General features: G+C 41.7%; 1 pseudogene across 1 annotated transcript in view; it reads right to left on the bottom strand.

Annotated features, from left to right (window-relative positions):
* The window catches only part of LOC309799557 (U3 small nucleolar RNA-associated protein 25 homolog), a 29,543-nt pseudogene that overhangs the window by 3,487 nt on the left and 894 nt on the right, over positions 1-25,162 (bottom strand). Inside the window, exons 2-11 of the transcript in view lie at positions 24,414-24,453; positions 23,477-23,709; positions 21,417-21,587; positions 18,956-19,044; positions 16,877-17,286; positions 14,679-14,898; positions 6,866-7,068; positions 5,490-5,672; positions 5,241-5,353; positions 4,268-4,513 (exon numbers count right to left, since the gene is read on the bottom strand). The product of the transcript in view is annotated as a U3 small nucleolar RNA-associated protein 25 homolog (transcript). The remainder of the gene's footprint in view (positions 1-4,267; positions 4,514-5,240; positions 5,354-5,489; positions 5,673-6,865; positions 7,069-14,678; positions 14,899-16,876; positions 17,287-18,955; positions 19,045-21,416; positions 21,588-23,476; positions 23,710-24,413; positions 24,454-25,162) is intronic.

Below are 25,162 nucleotides of genomic sequence, written 5' to 3'. Positions count from 1 at the left end.
CTGGCCACCATGGAGGGTGGTGCAGGAGCCCTGAGAAAGCGCCAGCTCCAAAGCCCAGGATGGACAGAACCTGCCTGCATCTGAGCTGGACCAGGAGGAGAACAACTGCCCCACTTCAAGCCTTAGGGGAGGAGCGAGCAGGAGCAGCCTGCTGCTGGGGGAGGGGCCGGAGCGTGGGAGAGGCTCTCCCTCGGCACAGGGGTGCAGGGCATGGTGAAAGCTGAGAGGGGAGCAGGACACTGAGACAAGGCCCTCCAGCACTGGGCCCCACAGTGGGCCACTGTCTGCTGGAGGAACTGGCAGTTTGTGGTAAATAGAAGGCAACGACGGTAACAACCAAATCCTAACTAGATTCACAACTGCCACGCTAGTGGCCTGACAGAAGAGGCGTCCAGGCCAGCTACTTACTCAGGCACTACGTTCAACTGACAATTACAAAAAACACAGAAAAGCAAGAAAAAGACATTAAAACCATGAGGTATCATTTTGACTATCAAGTCACTGGAAAAAAGGAGAATTTACAGAAATATTTACAGAATTTACAGAAATAGGCTAATGGAGTATAAATTATTGTGAGTGTGTATTTCACCGGGGAGGGGAGAAGATGGGAGTGGCAACACACAGCAAATTTTAAACTGGGTACAGATTTTGAACAAATAAGTTTTCCTTTCCAAATTTATCCTAAGGAAATGCCTAGGCAACTATGCCATCAACTACGCATATGGATGCTCTTGGCATTATTGTATATAATAACAGAAAACAACAAATCAGTATGCCCATTAAAAGGAAACTGGGTTAATTATATACCCATACAATGTAACACTATGCAACCATTAAAAAGGATGCTATACACACCTTAAAGATTACTTATAATTACACAGAAAAGGTATTTTTACAATGTAAAGATTTAGCAGACCTACCTTGACCAAGTGATTACATTTAGTATCACCAAAAATGGGACAAACTGACACCCTGGGCCTCTTGAGGAGATGCAGGGGGAAGTACACAATAGCCTCTATGTAGAATTCTTACTAAAATAATGTTTAAATCTTTGGTCCCCGAACTCTAATGCTCACTGAATCACCTATTTGTTTTTTAAAAATACCTGTAATTGGTCCCCATCCCCAAACACCATGATTTAATTGATACTGGGGTATGACCAGGGCATTCAGATTTTTAAAAGCTCCCCAAGGGGATTCTAATATGTAGCAAAGTTTGGGAACACTGATCTAAATAATAAGAAAACAGCCAAATCCAGATGTGAGACATTCTACAGGAAACTGGACTGGACTCTTCAAAACATATCAGTATCACAGCAAGAAACAAAGGCAGAGAATTATTCTAGATCAGGGTTTCTTAACCCTGGCACTACTGCCATTTTAAGCCAGGTAATTCTTTGGTGTAAGGGCTGTCCTGTGCACTGTAGGACGTCTAGCAGCACCCAGGCCTTGACCCGCTTGAACCACTAGACCACTAGAGTAACCCTCCAACTGTACCAACCAAAAATGTCTCCAGATATTTCCAAATGTCCCTTGGGGAGCAAAACTGCTCCTGCTTGAGAACTGCTAAAATAGACTAAAGAAACATGTCACGCAAATGCAACGTAGGATTCTTAACTAAATCCTGGATTGGAGCGGGGGGTGGGTGGTGAGAAGCAGCTGTAATAGTCATTTTGGGAACAACTAGGAAAATTTGCATACAGACTAAATATTAGATGGTATTACTGCAGTAATGTCAAGTGGTATGTTAATGGTGTTGTGGTTAGATAAAAGAATGTTGTTTTTAAGCTCTACAGGCTGAAAGGTTGAGGAGTTAAGTGTCACGAAGCCTCCCATAATTTACTCTCAAATGGTTCAGGAAGAAAAAATAAGAGATGTGAGTGGAAAGAGAGAAGGAGAGACAGAGAATGTGGGTGCATGAGAATGTGGCAAAATGCTAACAGCTGGTGAAGCCTAAGTGGAAGGAGTTAGAGATGTTCACTGGGATAGTCTTACAATGTCTTTTGAAATGAAATCTTCCCAAATAAAAAGTTGGAGCGGGGGCAGGATATAGTAGAACTATATATATATTAACTTAAAAATACATCCATAACATACAAGTATATACCAAAATGCTAACTTATTTAAGCTTTTTTTCAATAAGCACATAAAACATTCAAGATAAAAGAAAGAAAAATCCAAATGTGTACACTGTGATCCCAATGTTGGTGTCCTTTTTAAAATGCCTGTGTCTGTGTGTGTGTGCACGTGCACATGTTTTTTACATCAAAGAGACAGGAAAGAAATACACCAAAATGGGTATTTATATCAGTAAGATGATAGGTGATCCCATTTTTTTAACCTAGATTTTCTAGGTTCTCTACAATAATTGTGTAATACTCTTATAATGAGAGTATTTTTAAAGCAAAATAAAACAACAAAACCAATTCCAATAGGTATTATATTTAAAACCCAAGAAAATCTCTCTTAGGACCAATTCGTGCACAGTAGAGACTAGGCATCTCCTGGAAATAAGAGCACGTGACCAGAACCTCTTCAGAGGGGCAGTTAGTAACAATTCCCATGGTCTTCTGCACCTCTTCCCCTGCCTTCCTCCTCTCCTGTATGTGCTTTGGGTCTTCGGTGACCCCTACAAATATGGCGTAACACTGTGACAGGACCCAAAACTAAGGACATTCCCGATGTCTATGTTACCTGACAACTGTTAAAGATAAATGAGGCAACCACAACTGACTTGCAAGGCTGGCTCCTGCATACAGTCTATAAAGACGAGGTCTGTTACTTCTATAACTGGGGTTCTCCCTGGGGCAGGGAGCACTCAGAAACACCCCACTAGCGTTTCCCACCTCCAGAAATCCTACCTCCAGAGTTTCTGATTGCCCCCTGCTTAAGAATCCTTCCTGTGCTAACCCACTGATAATGCTCAGAGAAAGAACTGTGAACTGTCCTCCCCTCAGGAGGGCCATCATGACCAAATGCCCATCCCATCCTAAGATTCTACTGGTTTCATCTCCCCAAAGAAAACAAATCCTCAGGATGAAAGTTTTTTGCTAGCTCACAAATGAACTGCAATATGTCTAACACGGCCTACTTCCATAGAGAATATAAATACAGAATTTTAAAGCTGGATACTAAAGTGTAAAATACATGTACTTTTCCCAAGGTCAAATGAAAAAATCAAATCACAAAGACACTGCAGATCAAAATACCCATCATCACCTTGGTGACCTCTCAAGCAAAAAAATCTATAGCTGGGAACCTTGAGATAATTGGCAGTTGCAGGTTATCTCCATTCAACTTAAACACCCACTAACCTGGTCCAGGGTACAAAGCTAATGGCCCGTGTTCGGTTTGTCTTTATAGTGACTTTGGGGACAAAACAGTTTGGTCAATAAATGAACAGTGTAAGACAGAAGACTGTCCTGCCTACTTAAGAGAAAGGGCTCCTTTGACATCATGCCCTCTCCTTGAAAAGCTGCTACTTGAGAGCAGTCCTCATCCCAGCTTAGCTCACTCTTGCTACAGACAATCACGCTGGGAAGTTTTCCAATCCATCCACTTCATTTAAAGGACTTGCTTTGATGTATCAAGCTTTTGGAAAACTAAGGGCTCTTTAGACCTGCTGAGTGCAAACTCCCCCAAAATACCATTTCCAACATGAATGAAAACAACAACTCACTGGAACAAAGCAAATAATGATGCCAGCAAGAAGCAAACCCTGAAGCCCTTAAATAGTCACCTCTAAGCCCCTCACCTTTTGCTTCTCCTGAACTTCAAGGAGCCCCTTAGTCCTGGTTCTCCTTGGTGCAGAAGTGTGTGTGCACTGCCTCAGGACAAATGAGAGCTTTCTGAACACTGACCCTGTACTCAACTTCCATCTCCACAGACCACACAGTCCCCAGGTGTTTCATCTGTGCTTCTACGACAGGTTCCTCCCTTTCCTGTATTCAGTTGAGAGCTGCTCAACTCTGTAATATCCTTCTTGAGGGGTATACCCACAGCTACAGGAGGTACCCTAAGTATGGACCCACTCCAGATCTGTATACAGGTTATGCTGTAGTCACTCATTCGTTTCTACCACCTTTTCCAACAATGCCCATTTTGAAAGAAAACCAACCAACCAATCAAGAAAAGTCTGTCCAGCCCCCCAGACTCTGGCTTGTCTGCAGGAGGTGAAGCAAGGGAGGACCTTATAACACAGCAAAGCCCACCATGCACTTGGAAGCAGACCCTCCAGAGAGGACACTTGAAACCTGGCCCTACTTTACCTTTTGTAGAAATGGAAGTGCTCTGTGAGGAGCAGGAACTGCTTCTCTCCTTGAAGGAAGAAGTGTCTGGCCCTGGAGACACCAGACTTCTGGGTGTACTCGCAGATATGAGTGAAGTTCAGTTCCTCCTCCTTGAAGTAATTTCGGAGACGCACAAAGTCAAAGTAGGAGGGGACATAGATAAGCGTGTGAGACGTGACTGCATCACGATACTGAGGCAAAATCTTGTTGACGAAAAAGTTAAACCTGATTTGGAAAGGCAAAGGGCAGAGAGTCAGTGGTCTAGAGGTGAGCCATAGTGTCACTGCCAACTGCATGACCCTGGGCAAGTCACAATCTCCTTCTACCTCCCCTAAGAGGCCAATTTGGCCTACCTCATTGCAAAGAGATTATATAGGGATAAAACTTGTTAAGCGCATCAAAAAGTAAGTGCCAACACTATTCATCATAAAGGATAGATGTGATGCTGGTATATCCCAGAGAATTATTCTAGGAAGTACGTAACTGTATCATTCATTCATTCATTCAGTTGTCAATCAGTCAGTCAACAAATAATTACTGAACACCTACCATGTGTTAAGCACCATTCTGCTACCATGGGTCCCCTGACTAAACACAATGAGAAGACGGGGAAATTACATAGAGAATTAGAAAAACAGTTCTTGCCCTGAAGGGCTTAGAATTAAGTTGTTGACATGAGGCATTAAAAAATTAATGTAATTTAAAAATGCCACAGTCTAGGGGAAAGTACCCTTGATTTACTAACCCTGACACTATTGGAACTAGGACAACACACCATTTCTCTGGCCTTCAGTGTCCTCCTCTGTCAATGGCATGATTGGATTCAATTATCTCATTTCATTTCGTAAATGGTAACTAAGAAAGCCAACGTGGAATACAATTCTAAATTTGAATGCCCAAGTAAAATCCCTCTCTGTGACCCCCAGGGATCCAATGGGACAGGGGAGGGTACCTGGCATCAATCACTGAAGCTAGGTTTTCAGGTTCCATCCTCTGGAAGACATGTGGGAGCTGCACCAGGACATGACTGATGCAGCCTGTCATCGGGACGTTCCTCACAGCCACCTGCCAGGAGTCAGTGAGAACATTAGGAAGTGAGCTATCCCCATTGTTGACCAAATGCTGTCCTCTCCTTCTGCCTCATGACCCAAACAATACACAATACTTCATGAAAATTCAGAGAAAGAAGGAGAGAACCCACCTGGCCTTGCACATTGACGCAGTACTTGTTGAACACAGAGTTGATCTGGGCATCCTGCAGGGCCCCAAACAGCAGCGTCTGACGATAGTACTTGGACCAATTATTGAGGTTCCACATGCGCACTCGAGAAAAGTCCACCCCATGTGAGTCCAAGGGCAGTAGGTTCATGTGGTTCATCAAATGCTTTGAGCAGAAGTAATACTCCATTAATACTTATTGAACACTTACCTGTTGGGCGTTGCTAACCTTTCTATAAGCCCATCATCTTATTTAACCCCATGAAGTAGATACTATCATCTCCCAAATTACAACAAGAAAACAGGCTCAGATGGGTGAGTGACTTGCCCATAGTCAAGCGAACAAGAAGAAAAGCTCAAACTGGCCACCTTGTGGATCTCTCAAAAAGGATCAAGATGCTACCTATACAGAATATTTCTTTTAAAGGAAATTCTGAAATGCCACTCTGGTCACTCTATAAGCAACTCAGTTCCAGACTTGGACAAGAAGGGAAATGACATGGAAAACAGAGCTGCTGTCCTTCCATGACTTGGCTCCCAAAACGTTAGAAAATTCCCGGAGTGACTACATGTGCCTTTTGCTCAAAATAAAGATGACTCAACCATCGACATGCCTGTTCTATTTTAATCATATTTTTACCTTGTAATGTATATTGAAGGGTCACAAGTACTATAAGTTTATTCCCTACTTTATAAATAAGTACTCCCCTTTATCTGTCCCAAACTTACTCCAAGTCCTGGGGTTGTAGAAAAGGTAAATTCTCACATGCCTTATAAAAATAAACCTATAGTTCTGTGATGAGGATTGTTCCAAAGCACAATCCTAAACCCCAAAACATTGCAGAGTATGTTGAGAGGGAGAAAAAAAATTATAGTACAAATTACAGTAGGGGGACAAAAACATCTTACGTTTCTCTGTAAAACATCACAAATTAAGAAATCATGAGCAATGTTTTCCCATCTCCACTGAAGACCAAACAAAAGAGAACGAGCATAAATAGGAGGAACTATTTTAGATAAAAACATTCCTGGTGAGGAGGGATTTCAATCAATCAACCAACCAACCAACCAACCAACCAACCAACCAACCAACCACACTAAACTGGTCTATTACTAGAAGCAACTTTTAAGGGGAAGAAATCTTTTCTGGAGATTTGAAAATGTTGACAAGAATTTTTATCTTTCTGGATACTTTACTGACCAACTTGTGGGTAGAAGAGGGGACAACATTTCCCGTTTTCAAATTGGAAAATGTGGAATATTTCCATTTCCAAGCTGAGTTTTAATCTGGACTTTAATAACCATTTCAGACTCAAACCACTGAGCTTCTTGTCTCTAAATGTTAATGACCAGCATTACCAAGACATGCTCCCAGTTCTGCATCAGGTAAATGTCAGCTTGATCAATGATGAGAAGCTTAATACAAGACAGAAAGTCAAAATCTCTCTTCTTCTCTCCTTCTCCACCAATGATGGTCCTCAAGCCCAGAGGGGAGGCAATGAGGATGTCTGACGAATAGAAGGGGGCATAAAGTCGGATGCTTCTCTGCAGTATTGCCACCCCTATACACAAAACAGCCAAGCACACATCAGTTCATGAGTCACCACCAAGCCATTAGCTTCCACCCTCTCCAACTGCAGCCTCCCCTTGTACCTTCCACATCTTCCCCTTTGCATGTAATTGTGCTCCAACTGCTTTAATTATTAAAATCATCATCGTCATCCCTCCTTTGCATCTACGGTCCCTTCTAGCTCCCACCCTCTTCTTTTCCTTCACTGGCAAACCTTCCAAAAAATTATCTCTACTTTAAAATCTCCCACTCACTCCTTAATGTACTGCAATCTGCCTCTGAGTCTCAGGACACCACTGAAATGACTCTTGCCAAGGTCACCAACAGCTCTCAGTTACCAATTCAATGGCACTTTAGTGTTTCTTGTCACGAATGCATAAGCACACCCTCCTTGAAATGTTCTTTTCCTTACTGGTGGTTTCTGTCACTTTAACACTTACTTCTATTACTGACCTGGTCCTTATCTATTTTTCCATATTCAAAGAGCTCTTCAACAAATCCCTGGATTCACCCACAAGTTCTCTTTCACTCTACATAAAGCTTTGGATAAATATATTCACTAATTATGGCTTTAACATTATCATCACAAAAATTTATATATCCTGCCCACATCTCTTTCCTAAGCAACAAGTAGCAGTCTTTAAAGAGCCCAGATCATATGTGAAGGAGATTCACTTGCTAATCTTAAAGCATCTACCAGAGGGGCAGAAGTTGGCTGGGACTCTCTCTGGGGACAGAATGCTGGCAGATGCCATTTTTACAAATTCCCTCTACCTTGATGGCACTGGTGGGTGCCACTTTTTTGCACTCTCACTCTTAAGTTGCTAACAGTGGTGGTGGGTGAGTACCCCCTACCCCACGGCCCTGCACTGCCTGTGTGCAGCACTGACAAACATGGACAACGAGCAGCCACGCCTACCCCATCTCATGCCACTCGCGGGACACGACCTGAGGCAACAATCACATGTAGCCCACACAGGGGACACTCCTTGAGCACCAGGCTCAGGCAGATGGGGGTGGGACTGCATTTCTAGACTCCATGGGAGTGAAACAAACAGAGAGAGTTTATAAGATGACCAAGAACTAGGAAAAAGTTAAAAATACAGTTCATCTCCCACACAGGGCCACTCCTTCAAGACGGGGCAGTAACTGTTTTGCATAATACACAGAAACAAAGACGGAGAGTCAAGCAAAATGAGGAAGCAGAGGAACATGTTCCAAATGAAGGAACAAGATAAAACCCCAGAAAAAATATTTAATGAAACAGATGCAAGTGATTTATCCAATAAAGAATTCAAAGTCATAGTCCTAAAGATGCTCACCAAACTTGGGAGATGAATGAACGAACACAGTGAGAAACTCAAGAAAGAGACAGAATATAAGAAAGTTCTAAACAGAGCTCACACAGCTGAAGATTATAATAATTGAACTGAAAAATACACTAGAGGGAATCAACAGCAGACTAGATGGTAGAAAAGAACAGATCAGTGACCTGGCAGACAAGGTAGCAGAAATCACCCCAACAGAACAGCAAAGAGAAAAAATATTTTTAAAATATGAGGACAGTTTAAGGGAACTGTGGGACAACATCAAGTGTACTATCATCGGTGTTAAGGGGTCGCAGAAGAAGAGAGAGAAAGGGGCACTAACACCCACATTATAGGGGTCCCAGAAGGAGGACAGAGAAAGAAAGGGGCAGAAAACTTATCTGAAGAAATAATGGCTAAAAATGTCCCTAACCTGGTGAAGGAAACAGACATTCAGGTCCAGCAAGAACCAAGAGTCCCAAACAAAATGAGCCCAAGGAGATTCATACCAAGACACATTATAATTAATATGTTAAAAGTCAAAGGTAAAGAGGGAATCTTAAGCAGCAAGAGAAAAACAACTAATTACAGACAAGGGAATCCCCATAAGAATATCAGCTGATTTTTCATCAGAAACTTTGTGGTCCAGAAGGAGATGGCATGATATGTTCAAATATGCTGAAAGGAAAAAACTTCCAACAAAGAAGGAAGGAAATAATAGAAGTCAGATGAGAAATACTGAATAAATGAAATGGAGACAAAAAAAAAAAAGATCAATGAAACTAAGAGCTGGTTCTGTGAAAAGATAAACAAAATTAACAAACCTTTAGTCAGACTCAATAAGAAAAAAAGAGAAGGGGCCCAAATCAGAAATGAAAGAGAAGCTATAACTGACACTACAGAAATACAAAGTATCGTAAGAGACTACTACGAACAATTATACACCAACAAGTCAGATAACCTAGAAGAAATACATAAATTCCTAGAAACACACAATCTTCTAAAACTGAATCATGAAGAAAAAATGTGAATAGATCAATTACTAGTAATGTGATTGAATCAGTAATCAAAAAGCTCCCCAAAAACAAAAGACCAGGACCAGAGAGCTTCATGGTAAATTCTATGAAATACTTAAAGAAGATTTAATACCTATCCTTCTCAAACATATTTCAAAAAACTGAAGAGGCGGAAACACTTCCAAACTCATTTTATGAGGCCAGCATAACCCTGATACTGAAACACCACAAAAAAAGAAATGTACAGGCTACTATGCCTGATAAACACAGATGCAAAAATCCTTGACAAATTATTAGCAAACTGAATCCAACAATACATTAAAAGGACCATACACTATAATCAAGTAGAATTTATTCCAGGGATGCAAGGATGGGTTGACAAAGTGGGTATAGAGGGAACGTATCTCAACATAACAAAGGCATATACGATAAACCCACAGCTAACATCATATTCAGTGGTGAAAAGCTGAAAGCATTTCCTCTAAAATCAGGAACAAGACAAGGATGCACACTTCTGCCACTTTTATTCAACATAGTATTGGAAATCCTAGCCACAGCAACTAGGCAAGAAAAAGAAATAAAAGATACCCAAATTGGAAAGGAGGAAGTAAAACTGACTATTTGCAGATGACATGATACTTTATGGAGAACACCCTAAAGACTCCACCAAAAAACTGTCAGAACTAATAAATAAATTTAGTAATGTTGCAGGATACAAAATTAACAAAAATCTGTTGTGTTTATATACATTAATAATGAACTATTAGAAAGAGAAATTAAGAAAACAATCCATTTACAATAGCATCAAAAAGAATAAACTACCTAGAAAAAAATCTAACCAAGAAGGTAAAAAACTTGTACTTGGAAAACTACAAGGTATTGATGAAAGAAATTAAAGATGACAGAAACATGAAAAAATACACCATGCTCATAGATGGGAAGACTTAGTACTGTTAAAATGTCCATACTGGACACCAAGGGGGGAAAGTGGGGGTGGGGGTGGGGGTGTGATGAATTGGGAGATTGGGACTGACATGTATATACTAATATGTATTAAATGGATAACTAATAAGAACCTGCTGTATAAAGAAATAAATAAAATTCAAAAACAAAGTCCATACTACCCAAAGAAATCTACAGATTTAATGCAATCCTTATCAAAGTACCCATGACATTTTTCATAAAACTAGAGTAATCCTAAAATTTGTACAGAGTTGCAAAGGATCCTGAATAGCCAAACTGATTATGAGAAAGAAGAACAAAGCTGAAGGTATAACACTCCCTGATTTTAAACTACACTACAAGTCTACAGTAATCAAAATTGTACGGTAATAGCACAAAAACAGACACAGATCAACAGAACAGAGAGCCCAGAAATAAATCCATATTTATATGGTCACAATCTATGACAAAGGAGACAAGAATATACAATGCAGAAAAGACAGTCTCATCAACAAATGGTGATGGGAAAACTAGACAGCTACATGCAAAAGAATGAAACTGGACCACTAGCTTACACCATCTACAAAAATCAACTCAAAATGGATTAAAGACTTGAACATAAGACCTGAAAACCACAGAACTCCCAGAAGAAAACATAGGCAGTAACTTCCCTGACAACAGTCTTAGCAATATTTTTTTGGATCTGACTCCACAGGCAAGGGCAATGAAACCAAAAATAAACAAATGGGACTACATCAAACTAAAAAGCTTGTGCACAGCGATGGAAACCATCAATGAAACAAAAAGGCAATCTACTGAATGGGAGAGGATATTTGCAAATCTAGTAAGGGGTTAAGATCCAAGATATATAAAGAACTCATGTAACTCATTATCAAAAAACCCCAAACGGGGCTTCCCTGGTGGCACAGTGGTTGAGAGTCCGCCTGCCGATGCAGGGGATATGGGTTCGTGCCCTGGTCCGGAAAGATCCCACGTGCCACGGAGCGGCTAGGCCCGTGAGCCGTGGCCGCTGAGCCTGCGCGTCCGGAGCCTGCGCTCCGCAATGGGAGAGGCCAAAACAGTGAGAGGCCCGCGTACTGCAAAAAAAAAAAAAAAAACGCAAAAAAAACCCCCCAAACAATCCAATTAAAAAATAGCAGAGGGGGCTTCCCTGGTGGCGCAGTGGTTGAGAATCCACCTGCCGATGCAGGAGACACGGGGTCGTGCCCCGGTCCGGGGGGATCCCACATGCCGTGGAGTGGCTGGGCACATGAGCCATGGCCGCTGAGCCTGCGCGTCCGGAGCCTGTGCTCCGCAACGGGAGAGGCCACAACAGTGAGAGGCCCACGTACAGCAAAAAAAAAAAAAAAAAAAAAAAAGCAGAGGACCTGAATAAACATTTTTCCAAAGAAGTCGTACTGATAGCCAACAGTCAAATGTAGAGATGCTCAACATCACTCATCAGGAAAATGCAAATCAAAATCACAATGAGAAATCAAAACTACAATGAGGTACCATCTCACACTGGTCAGAATGGCCATCATTAAAATGTCTACAAATAACAAATGCTGGAGAGGGTGTGGAGAGAAGGGAACCCTCCTACGCTGTTGGTGGGAATGTAAGTTGGTGCAGTCACTATGGAAAACAGTATGGAGTTTCCTTGGAAAACTAAAAATATAATTACCATATGATCCAGCAATCCCACTCCTGGGCATATATCTGGACAAAACTATAATTCAAAAAGATACATGCACCCCTATGTTCACAGCAGCACTATTCACAATAGCCAAGACATGGAAACAACCTAAATGTCCATTGACAGATGAATGGATAAAGATGTGATACATATATACAATGGAATACTACTCAGTCATAAACATGAACAAAATAATGCCATTTGGCAGCAACATGGATGCAACTACAGATTATCATACTAAGAGGAGTCTGTCAAAGAGAAAGACAAATACCATATGATATCACGTATATATGAAATCTAAAATATGGCACAAATGAACCTATCTACAAAACAGAAACAGACTCACAGACCTGTGGTTGCCAAGGTCAGGGGTGGGGAAAGGGATGGACTGAGAGTCTGGGGTTAGTTGATGCAAACTATTACCTTTAGAATGGGTAAACAACAAGGTCCTACTGTATAGCACAGGGAACTATATCCAATCTCCTGGGATATGCCATAATGCAAAAGAATATAAAAAAGGATGTATATATGTGTATAACTGAGTCACTGCCGTACAGCAGAAATGAGCACAACATTGTAAATCAACTATACCTACTCCAATTAAAAAAAAAAAAAGAAGAATGTATCAGGTGGCTAGTAAGTGCTGTGATCAAAATGAAATAATATAAAATGATAGGCTGTGATTTTGGAGTTATAAATTCTTACAGCCACCATGTATTATAAGTTGCTATTAACCAAAGCACAGAGAGAAAAAAAACCACAATGAGATATCACCTCAAACCTGTCAGAATAGGTCTTATCCAAAAGACAAGAAATAACAAATGCTGGCAAAGATGTGGAGAAAAGGGAACCCTTGTGCATTGTTAGTGGAAATGTAAATTGGTGTGGCCACTATGGAAAACAGTATGGATGTTCTTCAAAAATTAAAAATAGAATCACCATACAATTGAGCAACTCAACTTCTGGGTGTTTATCCAAAGAAAAAAACCCACTAATTCAAAAAGATATATGCACTCCTACGTTCAATGCAACATTTATAATAGCCAAAATATGGAATATGGAAGCAGCCTAAGTGTCCACAGATGACAAATGGATAAAGATGCGGTGTGTACACACACACACACACACACACACACACACACACACACACACACACACACACACAATGGAATATTACTCAGCCATAGATGAATGAAATCTTGCCATCTGCGACAACAAGGATAGACCTTGAGGGTATCACAGTAAGTGAAATAAGTCAGACAAAGACAAATATCAACAGCATGTGACTTCACTTATATGTGGAATCTCAAAAACAAAAAACCAGACAGATAGATACAGAGAACAGACTGGTGGTTGCCAGCAGGGAGGGCGGGGTTGGAGGGTGGGCAAAATGGATGGGGGAGATCAGGAGGTATAAAACTTCCAGTTATAAAGTGAACAGGTCACAGGGATCCAATGTATGCCATGGGGAATATAGTCAATAATATTGCATTAACTTTGTATGGTGACAAACGGTAACTTTACTTATTGTTGTGATAAGTTTGTAAGGTATATAGACATTGAATCACTATGTTGTACACCTGAAACTAATATGTCAATTATATATCAATTAAACAAAAGACTGATTTATCAGCTCCTTGTTGGCCGCCTGCATATGTTTAAAACTAACTGTAAGCTCTAATCCCCTTGCACTGCACACTCCGGCCATGCTAAAGCCTCTGAATCCTAAGTCTTGCCGGTTTATTCACCCTGATGCCTCCACACTTGCCATTTCCTGTCTGAAACTTTTTCTTCCACTCTCATCGCTCTACTTTGTACCTGGCTAAATCTGACTCAGGTTTCAACATAGTATGGATGGTACCTCCAACAGAAGGCCTTCCCTAACAGTCCTGAGCCCATTTTGAGTAAGGATATTTGCTTTAAATACTTTAACTAGAACACCCACTATCCTCTAACCGTAACACATCTCATCCCATACTGTCTGATTTGTCTTAAGGCTGGACTTGCTTAACAGTAACTTTTAATTCCATATCTCCAGCTTAACAGTGCCTGGCACATAGTAGATGCTTAATAAGTGGTAAATGGGCATACGTGACTAATAAATATTTTCCAGGAACTTTTTCAATGAACAAGCAACCAAGTACATGGGAGCTGAATGACAAACAAGCAAAAATGTGCAAAGCTGGGTGGGAGTCAGTAAGTCCAGAGTGGAGATAATTCAGGTGTGGGCACTCCACATGGCAGGCAGGAGGGAAGTCCATTACGTACAGATGCTCTAGTTTATTCATCTTCCCCAGACTGACCCACCCAGCCCCATCAGCTCCAACTCCCCCAAGAAGCCCTGTAGCATTGACTGTGAGCTACCAGCTATAGGCATGCTGAGACGTTTGTTATAAACATGCAGGTGCCTTTCATACATGCCTTCACAGACACTCCATCCCATTAGCCAAGTATGTACCCCATTAGCCAAGGCAAGACTCTCCCCTGGCAGACGAGTGGTCTCAAATGCGTCCTGGTTCTGCTAGGAGGCTGAGACAGTGACCCTCTGAAAGAATGCCTAATTCCAGGCTTCTAGCTTCCAGCTATGTGCACCTCACACCTCAGGTCCCTCAGGGTCTCAGTTTTGACAAGGAGGAATTACCAGTCCTGAAGTGGTCATCGATGTTGCCGACAAATACAGCTTCATAATCCTCAGGCCTCTTCAGGTTGGGTGGTCTCTCCTTGGGATCTGAGCCATACTCTCCATTAAACCTCTTTTTGTTGCTTACAATTATTTTCTTCTTGCTGTCGCCCTCAAGAAGACAGATGAAGAGCTGTACCACCCGCAAAGCAGCTTCCCGGAATGGCACCACTATCGGCACCTGTGGAGGGAGTGATGGGCAGCCTTGGAGGGGCAAGGGGAAGGAAGGACAGCTCGAGGTGAGCCTGCTGGGGACCTAAGGAGCCCTCCGTTCCACAGCCCCTGGCCAAGGACCACATCCGTGTCACCCCCTTTACATAGGACCTGGCTCAGTACTGAAGGCTGAGCATCTTTCCGACCCACAGCACCATGTCCTATGGACTTCAATCTCATGGCTCCTTGGGGTGGGGGTGGGGTTAATTCTTAAGCAGAATGTAGAAATTTTATTTATTTTTTTTTTTTTTTGCGGTACGCGGGCCTCTCACTGTTGTGGCCTCTCCCGCTGCGGAGCACAGGCTCCGGACGCGCAGGCTCAGCGGCCATGGCTCACGGGCCCAGCCGCTCCGCGGCATGTGGGATCTTCCTGGACTGGGGCACGAACCCGTGTCCCCTGCATCGGCAGGCGGACTCTCAACCACTGCGCCACCAGGGAAGCCCAGAAATACTCTTTGAGGTAAGTCAATGCCGTTAACAGAGGTGTCCATTAGCAAAAACCCAAGGGCATAAACACACAAAGCTCTTTGAGGACAAGAAATGTTACTCATTTCTGTCTCCCACAGAACTTAGTTCAGTATTTTGATCCGTAAGACCCAAGGAATATGCTGAACAAATGAATTAGATGTATTAAGTAGAGAATAAAGTTAGTAAGGAAAGGACTAAAGCATCATTACTTTTCTAGTACATTTCCTAGTACATTTTTCAGAAATGATGATAAAGGATTTCTGAAATAAGATGATATTTCAATGGGAAATATAGGATTCAGTTTTCCAAACATTTCCAAAAGTGCTCAATTTTAACTGTTGAGGAAAAAAAAACAGAAGATGCTTAACAAATGATTACCTTCTAACTACCCTTGTGTAAACAATACAATCAATGGATATAACCCCAGTCAGATCAGACAATTCACCAAATTCTGAATGTGACTCATGGGTAATCTACCTCATATTCTATTTTGCAATTCTAAATGGAAACAGATAATCTTATTATCCTGATGTTCAAGATTCTGAGATAGTTTCTCAGAAAGGCAACCAGCACAGCCAGAGGGGTGTAGTGATTCAGTTTGGTACAGTGCAGGGATGATGGATCAGTTTTGAAGAGGGCCAAGTTACTGTCCCGGCTGTCACACTAAGTAAGTGTCTAGGCTTTGGTTTCCCCAACTATCAAACAAGAGGGTTGGACTAAGAAATCTCTAAGAGCCATATCAGTATCAAAATCCTAAAATCCTATTAAGCCCAATGAGAAGAATCTAAGAAGATGAGGCTTCTTCAATATAGACACAGAGGCTAAAGGGTAAGGGGGTATGGGTGGCACAGTATCTAGCTCCAGCACATCATGAAAAACGTAGACAGAATTCAACGACGTAAGCTCCCAATCCACTGGAGCTTAGGCTTATGAGCCACATAAATGTAATCATCACTTTAAGCAGTAATAAGGATACAATGCAAAAACAGGGATTTTGTTTTCCAAGGTCTACATATTTATGTGGCTTAGTGAAGGGAATCCTTGGTTCTAGTCCTGTCTCTGCTACTTTTTCTCTGGTTCTCTTTAGCAAGGTCCTCTACGAATCTGGGTCTCTGTCCACAGGTGTAATATGTAGGGATTGAATAAAAGGCTCCTTAAGGTCCCATCCAGCTCTGACAATCACAAAGAAGAGATTTATAGTGGAGTGTTACTTATGTAGGATCAGGGTTTATCTTTAAGGAGAGAATTATCATGGAGGTACCTCCTACTCCACTTTCCAGTTAGATCTGCTGTTAGAGACAGTCCACTGAGCTGTCTGCAGCACTGCCGTGACATTACCTGGCCCATCTAATATGCTCATTCTTGGACTCATTCATTATTCCAATCATTAAACCATCTGAGAACCTGCTAAGTGCCAGGACCCATATGTTAGAGCCTTACAGCCTCCTTGAGGGCAAAGTTCTGCTGCTGCCACTCACCTTGGGCCTCGTTAGCCCTTGGTCCCTGAAGTCATCATCATCACCCAACCCAAGTTTCTGGCTTCGGCATCTGCTGTTGTTGGCAAGCACCTGGGCATTGGCTTTGAGAACGTGATTTATCACATGCAGGCAGTACACGTGGCGGATCTCTTCCCCTTTCTTCAGGGCAGTCCTTTCTGGGTAGAACAGGTCCCGGTAAGAATTCATAATTAAGAAGAGCTCTTTCTGGAGGGGTGTGAAGGGGCTACTTGAATTGGGGGACAAGAGGGGAACTGGCTGTTGGTCTTGATCCAGGTGGATTCCAGAGGCTTCTGGAGATGAAGTGACTTTAAGTCAATGTCCTTTGGGGGTTTAAAGGTTTCCAACTGTTGAAACCTGGATGAAAAGACAAGCTGGCCCAGGATGGGCCACTGTGGGAGAAATGATCAAGAACTAAGTTAGAAATGAATTATAGTACCTTACATTCATATAATGCTTTATAATTTACCAAGGCCTTTCACAACTTACAGATCCTCTCACTTTATCCTCACAACAACCTTACAAGCTAAACACTATAATGCTCTTCTGGCAGTTTAGGAAATGCTGAGGTTCAGAGGTTATAGGATTCAGACAAACAGAGGAGAACAGAGCTAAGGGTTAGAGCCCAAGGTTTCTGACTTTAGAAACCTTGTGAGCTCTTCACTAGATCAGTGGGTCACAAACTGTCCTGTGGACCACACTGTAGGAAGTCAAAATTTACTCTAGACAAAAGAAAAGGGGGCCCAACGGTCAAATAACTTTGGTAACCACCACAAAACCTAATCCCCCTCAGGGAGAGTCACAAGCAGATCGGACACTAAAGGTTCTGCTGAGTCCTGTAACAAGGACTCCGTTCCACTTCGTTTGACCCAGAGTTTTCCAAATTTACTTGGACGTGGAACAAGGTTTTTGTTGTTGTTTTGGATTTTTTTTTTTTTTTGGAGACATATATTAGAATTGAAAAGAATAGTATTTTGTGGAATACCAGTTTGGGAATTTTTGCACTGTAACAAAACTGCTGATCTTAGCAATAAAGAAAGGATGACCTCTGCAATAAAAAAGAATTAACTATTGATATATGCCAACAACTGGGATGAACCTCCAAGGAATTATGCTGCGTGAGAAAAAGCCAACCTGTATGATTTTATTTATATAACGCTTTTGAAATAACAAAATTATAGAAATGGAGAACAGATTAGCGGTTACCAAGGGTTAGGAATGGGGGAAGGGAGGTGGGTGTGGTTATAAAATGGCACCAGGGAAGAGGAGGGATCTTGATGGTGCTGGAAATGCTCTGTATGTTGACTGTGGTGGTGGCCAGGGCAACCTACACGTGATAAAACAGTATAGAACTAAATAACACAAAGGAGCAGGAGCAAAAGTGAGGAAATCTGAATAAGACAGGTAGGTTGTATCAGTGGAAATTTCCTACTTGTGATATTGTACTACAGTTTTGTAAGATGCTACCATTGGGGGAAACCGGGCAAAGGGCACATGGGATACCCTTGTATGATTTCTTACAACTGCATCTATAATTATTACCTCAATAAAAATTTCAATGAAACAAGGATGACCAATTCTTATGAATAGCATCAGTGGTGAAAAAAAAAATCACCGAAAAAAGAAGCAAAAACTGCTCCATACTGAATAATTTAGGTGTGAACTTATCTCAGATATTTCAAACAAATGAACAGCAGTAGCTACTGTCTGACTGAACACTTTGTACATGTCTTCCAGTAAACTAAATTACTTTATTTTGATGCAGGCATTACTGTCCCCCTCTAACAGATGAGAACAGTGAAGATTAAAAAGGTAGATTAACTTGCCTTAGGTCATGAGATAGCCCCTTGCAGACGTTGGTCTAAACCCTGGTGTACCTGTCTCCAAAGCATTCTTATCTTATTGGTCCCCACCTTCCAGCTTCCCAGTGCCTTTTCTAGCTATGCCTGTGCCTTACTGGGCTCTTCCAGTCTTCCTCTATCTTGCTCCCTCTCAAGCCATCTGCCACGGGTGTGTATCATACATTCAGGGAGACCACTAAAACCCAAGACCACTGCTTGCTTTTAGCTGGTGGGTAGTTTTGGGATTTGTGGCAACAGCCTGGATTTCTTTTTCTTTCAGTTCTTTGTTTACATGTTGTGCAAATGGATCTAATTCAGAAATAAAGAATATTAGAACACTTAGGGCAAATGACAGGGATTTTCCAGTCTTCCCCTGTGAATGACATCCTGTTTTCATGATGTTAACTCATCTTTTTCCCCATCAACTTTCCCCATCATTTATCCCAGTCCAGAGCTTAAAAGTTTCTGACAGGTTCATCTCCCTAAAGCATTTCTTTAATCACATTATTCCCCACCTCAAAAACCTTTGAAGAAACTTCTTGGACTGAAATTCAACATACACCTCTAACCTACCTCTCTAATGTAATTTTTGAATTACATGGCTCTCAAATTCTTCTGCCACTGTGGCTTTCCTTCCTTTAACTGAAAATTCTATCCTCTTGTTCACCGCATTTCTATATATCCAAATAGTATCCGTTGAATGTTACCCCCTGACTCACAATAAATAACTATTTCCCAAGAGCCTACTGTGTCAGGCACAGTTCTGGCTCCAAAGAAGCCATCTCTGGTCCCCTATAGACAGTCATCACTTTCTCTCAAGCGCCCCACCCTGCCCTCAGTTATCCACACCAACACATATATGTGCATGTCCTACCTCACCTAACTAGACTGCAAGATCCCTGAGGGCAGGTACCACGTCTGATTTAACCTGCACTGGAAGACAAATGTAAATGCTCAACACTCAACTGAGGTGAACAAATGATCAAAATGGCAGGGTCAGTGCTCTGCACTGGCCACCCAACCTTCTCTTCCAGCCCCACTCACGTAAGAAGCAAAGTTAAATGACCCATTCAGGGACCCAGGTAGTAAAACTTCAAATGCAGTGCACCTTATATTAAGACCTAAGATAAAGGTGAACAATAGGAAATAAGAATTCTAGGTGATAATATATCAGTACAGACCAAACAACCAGAGAAACTTTAGGATAGTCAAGCCTCCTAATGTTTCCTCCAGGGTTTTTTTGTTTTTTTTTTTAACTTTTTTTGAGTTCAGAACGCGGTTTTTGCCCAAATTCTACCTGCTACTTCTTCCTCTTGTCTAGAATAGCTAACAGAACCAAATGAGGATTAAAATTTCAACTTCAGTGGCACCGCTGGTTGAAGAATGGCACTGGGACCAAAAAAGGCAGTCAGGACGCAGAATGAGACCAACCTGACGTGCCCACCCAGGCACAGGCTAAGACACAGGACCTGAGAGACAGCAGAGCCCTGCCTCAGCCTACCACAGGCTTGTCTAAGTAACAGTCATTGGGACAGAGGCATGGCCCAGTGTTCTGTATCTTGACTTTGGCGATGACAATATAAATATACACATTTGTCAAAACTTATCGAATTGTATACTTAAAATGGGTACACCTTGTTGAATGTAATTCATACCTCAATAAAGTTGATTTTAAAGTTAAATTAAACAGTCGCCTATGGGGACTTCCCCAGTGGCACAGTGGTTCAGAATCCGCCTGCCGGGCTTCCCTGGTGGCGCAGTGGTTGAGAGTCCGCCTGCCGATGCAGGGGACATGGGTTCATGCCCCAGTCCAGGAAGATCCCACATGCCGCAGAGCGGCTGGGCCTGTGAGCCATGGCCACTGAGCCTGCGTGTCCAGAGCCTGTGCTCTGCAACGGGAGAGGCCACAACAGTGGGAGGCCCGCGTACCGCAAAAAAAAAAAAAAAAAAAAGAATCCGCCTGCCAATGCCACGGAGCAACTAAGCCCATGCGCCACAACTACAGAGCCTGAGCTCTAGAGCCAGCGAGCCACAACTACTGAGCCCATGTGTCACAACTGCTGAGCCTGCATGTCACAACTGCTGAAGCCCGCGTGCCTAGAGCCTGCTCTCCACAACAAGAGAAGCCACCACCGTGAGAAGCCCACGCACTGCCACAAAGACCCAATGCAGCCAAAAATAAAGAGAGAGACTGGGGAGACAGGGTGGAGCTTTCTGGCTTCTGCGGTGCTTCCTGGTAATAAGGACCAATCAGATTAGCCACTGCCGGGTCTCACAAATCTGTAAAATTACTGCTCCAGTAAGGAAGAGCAAGTGAAGGATAGAGAGAAAAATGCAAAGTACTTTTCTCCTCTTTCTCTCCCTTCCCTGCTTGGGGAAAAAAATCAGAAGTCTTCCCCTGACCCCAGCTGTGGATCGTGAGCTTTGAGGAACTGGCCTTCCGTGCTATCATTGTTCAACTGTTTGTCCTCATGAACAGCCGCGCCCACTCGCAACACTGCCTAACCCTGAAAAACACAAAAGATCTCGGAGAAGCATTTCTTTCCAGCTCTACATCTAGCTGCTAAACTATCTGTTTCTATTACTGCTCATTCCAATAACAAGAGATTTAACAGGTATTAGACCACAACCACCCATACTAAGCACCAGCTGAATTCAAACAACATGAGCTGTGCTCTGACCTTGTGATGCTTTCAGAGAACAGTTGCCTCCTCTTTCCTCTTCGAGAAAGTTGGTTTCTAGGCTGAAGAGTGACTCATGTTTTGCATCTGTAAACTCCTTTGGGGATTCCTCTGCTGTGCCAGGTGGCCCGTGCCCATCTTTTCCCTTAGGGTCAGCAGGTAAGGCCGCATCTGCAGTTTTGATAAAACATTTTGTGAAATTATTTACTACTCATAATTACACTTCTGTTGACAAATGAAATCTAATTCCTTAGGCTATCATTTACTTTTAAGCAAATTCAGGTAGAAGACATAAGTTTCAAAACTGAGCTTGACTGCTGACCTAGTACATGTAAAGATGTTCAAATCAGCGTTGATATAACAAATAACTAGAAAAAATGATTTCGTCATTTCTATCGAAGGGGTACTAATTAAATTACCACATATTATTTACAATGGAATACTATGTGATTAAGCTAATGTGAACCCACAGTTACACACGTTATATCATTAAAGAAAAAAGTAACTTACAGAAATGTATGAGGCCATTATGCACATACACACAAATATATATTCACTCATATATCCATAAAAAAGTAGCCTGGAAGGTTCTATAAAATGTTAAAGGTGTTCATCCCAGGGTGGAGGAGATATACGTTAACTATATTACCCTCTTAAATTTTTACAGTAAATATATATTACTTTTATAATTTAAAAAACCAAACTTTTCATTTTTAAAAACCTAAAACATGAAAGAAAAATGGAAAACCAACAAAATTTAAAAAGTCCCTAAGTCTGAGGCAACGATTTTTTTATCCGAGTACAAGTGATGAATGAAAATACTAAGAATGGTGTGTGACACCTTAGAGACAAAAATACAGTAAGGCAAATAGGCATTAAGATAACAGAATATAAAAAGTTCCCCAGATATATTCAGACAATGGACTACTATTCCAGTAATAAAAAGAAATGAATTACTAATATGAACTACACGGATGAGTCACAACAACATGAGGAGCCAAAGAAGCCACATGCAAAAGGGTACTTATTGTGTGCTTCCATTCATATGAATTTCTAGAAGAGAAAACACTAATACATAGTGAAAGAAAGCATGTCAGTGGTTGCCTGATGCCAGGCCTGGGAAACTGACTGTAAAAGGACAAGAAGGAACTTTTTGCAGGTATTGGAAGTGTTCTGTATCTTGACTTTGGCGATGACAATATAGACAGACACATCTGTCAAAACTCATCAAATTACATACTTAAAATGGGTACACCTTGTTGAATGTAATTCATACTTCAATAAAGTTGATTTTAAAGTTAAATTAAAAAGTCACCTATGGGGACTTCCCTGGTGGCACAGTGGTTAAGAATTCGCCTGCTAATGCAGGGGACGTGGTTTCAAGCCCTAGTCTGGGAAGATCCCACATGCCGCAGAGCAACTAAGCTCGTGCGCCACAACAAGAGAAGCCACCACAGTGAGAAGCTGGCGCACCGCAACAAAGACACAATGCAGCCAAAAATAAATAAATTAATAATAATTTTTAAAAGAATAGTCACCTAGATGTCCGAGTGAGACAGAGTTCCTTTCAGCTTTCAATCCCAGCTCTTCTCTGAAGCCTCCCCTCATGTACCCTGGCAGCATGTGACCACTTTGCACCTCTTTAACACCTTATATTTATCGGTTCCATTCAGATTTGATGCTTGAAAAGTTTTGTATATTTTATGTCTATCTTCCACTAAACTTGGTTCCTCTAAGGCAGGAACAATCATCTCTTTCATAAATTGAGACCATTACAAAAACAGAATTATGTTCCCTTTCCTCTCAATCAGGGGAATTTGAAGTAGGATGGGGAAGATCCTGGAAATCATAAGCAAAAACGTCATTTCTGCATTTTTATGGCCAGAGGGTCCTGTGTTTTCATCAGATTCTTGAAGATATCACAGAGCCCAACAATGTTAAGAATCTCTGCTTTGAATCCATGTGCTTTCACCCAGCTCTATGGTACAAGGCACCCTGCCCCTGGGGCAATCTGTCTGTGGTCCCTGCAAAGATGATAAACCCACATCAAAGACACTTACTCTTCCGCGTGTCAGTAGACTCTACTGCCGTCTCTTCCTCCACAACGATGTCACTATCGCCGTCTTCAAGATTCATTTCTGTCTCATCTGTAACACTGTCTTCTTCCTCTTCCTCCTCCTCATCTTCCTTGGAAACATCCTTTAACGTGGCAAGTAGTCTGTTGTAACCAGAAACTTGTTCTGGTTCACTCTATGCTTCACTTTCAGAACTTGGAAGTATCTAAACCCTCTGACTAAAAGGAAAATGGGGATTTTAAAAACAAAAATTATATTGTTCTTGTTGCTACCCCACGACTATCATCAGGCCCACAGTGGAACCAAGTTCAGACTTTTCTAAATAAAAACTAGCTTTTCTGCAAATATGCAATCCTATCTATTCAACCAAACCTAGCACCAAATTTGTTTAAAACAGCTAATCTAGCTATGATTCTAGAAGCTCTTCCTCTTCTTTGAACTGCTAATGTTCCACGTGGGAAGACAGCAAACTAAACACATGGAGCTTTAGGTTATAAGGCGATCTAACCTATGTGTCAGCCACTTGGCACCTTTAAAGGAGCAACAGGAAAACTTACAACAAAAAAGTGTACTTTATTTCTGAGTCCGTGGTAATGAAATAAGACCTTTGATGATTTTGCACTCTATTTTATGTTAAGCAAACATGACATTCCCTCTTAGGATTCACCAAGAGCCCTCTGGTAAGCCTCCTTAACAGGTTCTAACAGGCTACTCTCTCAGGACAGTTTCATACTCTATACTATATTAGTTATCACAATGGCATCTTAACAGACATCTGCACTTAAAACTAAGCAATATTACTAAAATATAGCTTACATCTAAAATCAGAAAGAGTGGAACTGTAGCCAAACATTATTACCATATATAATCTTAAAAGTAACCGTCCAGAATCTACTATCATAAAGAAGGTATAAAGCATTACCAGTTGACAAGTCTGTGGTTTTGCTTCCTTTCTGGAAACCCTGAGAAGAAACAGGCAATGTTAAACTTTAACTACTAGTATGTAGCAATTAGGAAAAGCCTAATGATACAACTTTAAATGAACATGGCAGACTATACCGTTATAAATACATTATATCTATTGTCAAGTTAAAAACTCCATATGCATTTGGACAGGTTTTGTAAGGATATGCCAAATAGATAATAATAGACGAATGAAAAGGTCTAACAAGACCACATGACAAATACTACAGTCACACAGTAACAGGCTCTCATCCAAAAGATGGGAAATTTTGGCAAATACAAGCCCTCGGGGTTCACCTTTTCTAGCAAATTTCTTAAGTAGATTATCCCTCTAACTGTTGATAAAGCAGCCCAAAGGGGTGGGATGAGCACTAAGATCATAACTGAGAGTCTGGACACTTATAGAGGAACCCACAACTACCCAAACATTAGTTTCCTCATGGTCATTGAATACATAGGTGATGTCGAGGGTCCCAAGCAATTCTATTTTTTTTTTAACTTATTTAATTTATTTATTTTTGCCTGCTATGGCTCTTCGTTGCTGCGCCCGGGCTTTCTCTAGTTGCGGCGAGCGGTGGCTTCTCTTGTTGCAAAGCAGGGGCTCTAGGCTCGCGGGCATCAGTAGTTGCACCACCCTGGCTCAGCTGCTGTGGCTCGCGGGCTCTAGAGTGCAGGCTCAATAGTTGTGGCGCACGGGCTTACTTGCAC

This window comes from Mesoplodon mirus, assembly GCF_964341445.2.
Source record: "Mesoplodon mirus genome assembly, chromosome: 3".
Lineage (NCBI taxonomy): Eukaryota > Metazoa > Chordata > Mammalia > Artiodactyla > Ziphiidae > Mesoplodon > Mesoplodon mirus.
Note: the sequence above shows the minus strand (reverse complement) of the source record. Positions and strands in the feature narration are given on the sequence as shown.